This window comes from Carlito syrichta, unplaced genomic scaffold (assembly GCF_000164805.1).
Source record: "Carlito syrichta isolate Samal-C Ts95f unplaced genomic scaffold, Tarsius_syrichta-2.0.1 Scaffold302281, whole genome shotgun sequence".
In the NCBI taxonomy this organism is placed as follows: domain Eukaryota; kingdom Metazoa; phylum Chordata; class Mammalia; order Primates; family Tarsiidae; genus Carlito; species Carlito syrichta.
Window position 1 is genome coordinate 171,201 of NW_007246377.1, and position 6,000 is coordinate 177,200.

The following is a 6,000-nucleotide window of genomic DNA, read 5'->3' on the forward strand; positions in this document are numbered from 1 at the left end:
CATATTTTAATTGTAAATACATGTAAAAAATAAACGCACGTACTATTAGCCCTTGGCACACCCCTTGGAAGACAGTAAGGTGAATTATGCTCTTCTAAAGTTATTTAGCTTTTAGATATTGCAAAACAGACCTATAAAGTCATTCCATCTCAGCTTCTAATTCAACATTGAGTGGTAGCACTGGGACAGAAAGGTCAAAATATTTTAAAATAAAGAATCAAATGTGCTGTGCACTGAACCCCACTTAGTTCTGCTAAGTAACCATAAATTAGATATAATCAGGTCATATGAAACTTTTGTCACTCTCAACTTTAGTTCCCTGTGCAACTGTTAGTAGCATGGATAGAACTTACAGGGCAATAAATTCCTACCATAATGGATCACACTGAGGGCAAGAATTCCCTTTGGCTAATACATAACACACATTGTAATTTTGCATTGGAAAGATTTTATTCTGCTGTACAAGAAGGTCATAAATACATCAAGTACAGGTCTACTAAGTCGATTAGTGAGGGTTTAGGGACTCCAAAGTGCTTAGGAATGTGTTAGGGAAATTTAGGTTTGTCTTTTATAACTGATGGCAAAAATTAGTCATGGTAATTTTATCTTTTCTAATTCTCTTTAATTGCTTCATTCATGAAACAAAGAAGAAAATAAAAGCTGGGTATAGATTATGTTCACGTAATTATTTAAAACAATTACCCTTCTATATATCTAGATATGCAAGCTAGTCTTTTAATTTAAAAATGAGTGCTTGACATAATACTCTGAATATATACTTACATATTTGTGCATCAGTGTACCTGTGTGTATAGATTTTTATGTGTATCAAGAATGATACGCATTAACACTAAAAGGAAATTATCATTGAAATGTAAGTTTGAAAGTGTAAAGTCTAAAAAGAAAAATTTCCAACAAATATGTGTAGATTTTGCCATTTAAAAAAAGATAAAAATTTGAAGCAATTTTTTGTTATGAGTTTCTCAATCATTTAAGGTTCAACATGCAAGTGAAATTTTTAAAGGAATTTGTTGCTATGACAGTGTAGATACCTTCAATATAAGGAAAACTGGTTTTTGTCTACAAGTTACATTATTTGGAATTCTTAATGATTTGGGGTGAGGGGAAATACATTTTAACACACTAGTAGGAATTAATGTTACTTTTCATCAGATATCAGCAAAGTGTATCCAATCTTCACATGAATGAATATGCTGTGATTTTTTTTTCTGCCCATGTACTTACTATTTTAATAAAATAAAGAATCTGTATTATTTCATAAATAATCTGAAAAAAGGAAACAAGAAATAATGTGTCCTAAAAGTGATTTTTAGATAAAGAAACAAACTTAAAGGCAACGCTGACCAAAGTTGTGAGTGTCCTTCTAAATTAAATTTTTATAATGAATAACTAATTTTCAGAAGAAGTTATCTAAAAAACACAATACCAATTTGATAATATAATTAGGTAAATATAAAAAGTAGATAAATTTGTGAATTGTTCACAATGAATTATTAATGATATTGGCTTATTTAATAATAAGTATTTGTTATATATCAAGTCAATGTGGGTTGGAATTAAAATAACATAGTTTTTGCACACTAATAGCAAGTCAAGTAAAATTGCTATGAGATAAACACAAAAAACTATATCGCAAATCACACAGAATATTAAATATTATAGATTTTAAAAAAAGGAATTGCACACCAATGCTATTATTAAGAAATGATTTATGTAAAATATACTGTTTAAAATATGTCTTGGTAACAGACAAAATTCAACCCATAGCAACTAGATTTAGAAGAATTTAAAACTTAGGTTCAAAACAGCATCAGAGAAGGCACAGTAAGAAAAATATTAGATTATATTTAAGGGACAGCAAATAGTTCAGTTTTCCTAGAATCTAGTGCATTTATTTCTAAATGAAAAAAAATTATATAGACAAGTGCAATTTGAATTTAGGAAACATCAAAAGCCAAGTATAAAAACAGTTTACAATGAAAATCTATCTATGAACCAGGTCAGACCTCTCTTTCAGGGCAATGAATCACGAAAATGTTGAATCAAGAAAGATAGCAGAGGGAACTAGACAATCCAAGTGAGAACTAAGAGGACTTGTATAAAGTTATGCCAATGAATGTGGATACAAGTAGCAATATGGGGATAAAACTACTAAACTTAACAGTTACATGGATATTGACCTGGAGAGAGGAGTCAAGCTCTTTGTGTAGCTACCAAAATTAGGATATAAAAGAAAGTTAAGATGTTCGATATGGTCATATGCATGATTTCTCTCTGATCAAAAGTTTTTACCATTTTGCTCACAATTTTGATATATGTTAAAGGACTGTACCAGAGTCATATTTTTCTTCTGATCATTATTATTATTGTTGATGTTATTATGGGCCTTATTATTTCATTTCCAAGAATAATTAGAGAATACTGGCCAAGTGAGAATAATTTGGAATTTAAAATTTTTTTTGCAATGCTTCTTTATTACTGATGCTTCATTTTCTCACTAGACATTATATTTTGATTATTTTTTATAGTTTGAGGCTTTTGATTTTGTAACTTCTTTTTTGAGAGGAATAAATTTATAAAACTTTAGTTAACAATAAAAAATAGAAAATTAATAAATGATGGTTATCAGGGGAAAGACTTACAGATCAAGCTTGAAAATTGTCAAAGAGTTTATATTCCTACAATCCCATATAAAAGTTTCTAATTAAATTCAACTATTTGGGCTTGGGTAATTTCATCTTTATTTTTATACTGTGAAATTTTGATGAAGACCATAATTTTATCAGCTAATTTTTAGCATTTACTGTTAAAACATTTTTGCTTATGTTGCTTACTTTTAGTTCTATTGTAGCCACAATTATTTACATGCTCTCATTGAGAGACAGTTTCTGTACTCAATAAACAAAGTGTAGAAAATGGGATTTGAAAGGTTTGCTCTGGAAGATACACTTTTTCCCTAACTGCTGCTGAAAAGATAGGTATAACTGAATATGGATATATCACGCGATCCTACCTTGTCCTTTCTACCTTGGCTATAATCAACTCAAGCCAGCGCGTATTTAATTGTTCTTTCTTCTACTAATTTGAAAAAAACACACACATAACGACCCTAAGCCATATTTAACAGTTGTATTGAAAGTGTATAAACCGCTACCATGGTGTGGACGTAAAAAAACAAACAAACCAAAAAACCTAAAGTTAAGCCCAAAATGAGGAAATAGGAGAACAAAAGTATACTTGTACAATAATATTTGATCTGCAGGGATGGGAATAGAGAATATACACAGAGAAAGATAGAAACCAGTGGTCCAATACCAAGTAGTTTTCTTCTGTCCCTGCTAAAGTTATAATCTTCCTAAAAGCAAATTATTTTTTATCTATGGTATGGATTTTCTTAATAGTCTCCTCCAACAACTTGAGTTTATTTGAAGGCACTTTTGTGCTTTTCTTATGAGATAAAGAACTTTGATATATCAGAATATTCTTAGAAAAGCATCATTGTATGACAAAGACTCAGTGGATAATTTTTCATTAAAAAAAATTCAGGAGCAATTTTTCAAGAAGAACAATTAAAATGAATTCTAGACCAGTGATCATAATATGATGCTTTGGCAATTGTTAGTAAGGTCAAGCCCTGAATGTTGGTTCTATTTTGTTATCAGAATATTTACATTTTTAATATGATCAATTATATTCATAAAATGAAAAACTCAAAGAATTGGAGCAACTTACATAATCACATTTCAGTGAATGCCCTATATTTTTTTAAAAATTATAAATATTTTGCTATTTATTCATAATAATAGTTATTTAATGAATATTTTATCAATATTTAACTTTTGAGTAGGAACGTGTTTTATGTTAAATAAAATTTAAGATATTATAAATATATGTATACAAACATTTATATAACAATTTATATAACAATATTCACATTACATTAACATTGGACTATTGGTACTATTAACTATTGGTACTATTAACTATTGGACTATTGGTACTATTAACATTGGTACTATTTAAAAGTGAAATTTATATGAGAAAAATGTGCACTCTCACTTTTTGACACTTTTTTGTATAAAATTGTTAACTAAGAGCATAGAGAAACATACCCAAGAAAAAATACTTATTCTAAATCAATATCAATAATGTTAAAACAATGAAGAAAAAATAGACAACAGCTGTCCAAATAGACTGAAGTTATTTCAATTGTTTATATGGTACTATTGTTTTATTTCAAGCACTGTAGTCATTTAGCAATATCGGTGTGGAAGCATATACGTACAATATGTCTAGAGGACTATTTAGTAAAGTACATATAATTCACATACCACTAATATAATAAAGGTAAATAAATTTATCTTTATAGAAAAAATAGATGTGTACAAAAATGCATGTACAGAAATGTTCACTGCAGCATTTTTGTAATTACTAAAAATTACAAACAAACTTGATGTCCAAAATAAGAGATTGGCTTAGGAAATATTCTTGATTGATTCATACAATAAAACACTAGGCAGCTGACAAAACTGATTATGTAAGTATACATTCATTCACATGGAGATACATATTTTATACATTTATGTAAAAAGCAAACTGAAAGGATAATGTATAGTATAATCCAATTTTAATAAGTATTATATAATTATGTATAATAAGTATGTAACATGAATATATCTATAAATGTATATATACTTACATATATACCAATGCATGTATATCTTGAAGTAATATGTCAAAAATGTTTTCTCTAGATGATAAAATTACCTTCAAATGCATGCTTCTTTTTTCTTTTATGTTTACCATAGTTCATATTATTTTGAAATTACTATAATGTCAGTTGTGATAAGAATTGGACTAGCACAACCCCCTTGAGTCCCTTCCCACTGTGGGAGCTTTTCTGTCCTCTCAATAAATTCTGCTTTCTCAAAAAAAAAAAAAAAAAAAGATTGGACTAAAAGCATTTATTTACTTGGCTACTTGTCTAGCAGCAATGGTCTATGCTTCACACAAAACAGATGACCACTGGGTTAAGAATTTTCAGAATAAAAACCTTTCCACTTTGATGAATGAAGCCTTAAAAGCACAGTGGCAGCAGGAAAACATGATTCACAAGAAGTCAAAAAATTCGTAAGTGATAAAGGACACAGTATACTGCACTAAAATAGGAGGCAATTGAAATTTATTAAAGATCCCAAATCGTAGACACAAAATAGAATTAAGAATCATTCACTCCATCACCTACTATACAGTGGATCATAAGCCCTGAGCAATGATGTGAGATGATTCAGATTTTCTAAGTTGAATACTGACGTTTGGCTTCCATAAACTGGGAACCTGGAGGTAGGCATGCTTAGACATACTCCCTCAGTTTTCCCAGGGTCCTGTACGAGTCCTGGTTATAATCACCCGTACCCTTGTCCCTCTCCTCTGTGCTCAACAAAGAACAGGATGAAAATAAGTAAGAATAAAGTTACTTTAGAGAGCTACTTAAACATATTACAGTTTTTCTTTTTTTTAACTTTTTCAGAAATGAGACATACAACTTTGGTAATTTAGCTGTTCTTAATATCAAAATACTGATATCCTCCTGCTAAGAACTACTGGACTGGAACATTGCCAGGAAATTTTCTTGATTTTTAAACATGTTTTACAGCTCATATACATTAGCACATTTCCATAGTCTCACTTTTCAGTCAATGTTTACTATTCATAGGAGCAGACACCTGTGAGTGCTCCCACCGAACTCTTTACCTTCAAGCTAACAGCTGAGTGACACTTTGCCATTATTTGAGAGAAATTTATTATAGCCATACTTGTTCTACTTTGCCAAGGCTACCACCTCTTTATTTCAAGTACTCTGTTCTCTTCTTGTTCAGAAACCTGACAAGCTTCCAGGATGTTAAAGAGGAAATATAATGGTTATCTCAGACACAATTTCTTCCTTCCTTTCTCATTCTTCTTCAATTAGCAAAAAAA

At 29.8% G+C, this 6,000-nt stretch overlaps 1 protein-coding gene across 1 annotated transcript in view; it reads right to left on the minus strand.

Annotated features, from left to right (window-relative positions):
- LOC103258548 (protocadherin-15-like) overlaps positions 1–6,000 on the minus strand; it is a gene marked incomplete at its 3' end in the record, with an annotated part of 169,198 nt that overhangs the window by 161,767 nt on the left and 1,431 nt on the right. The window lies entirely within an intron of this gene.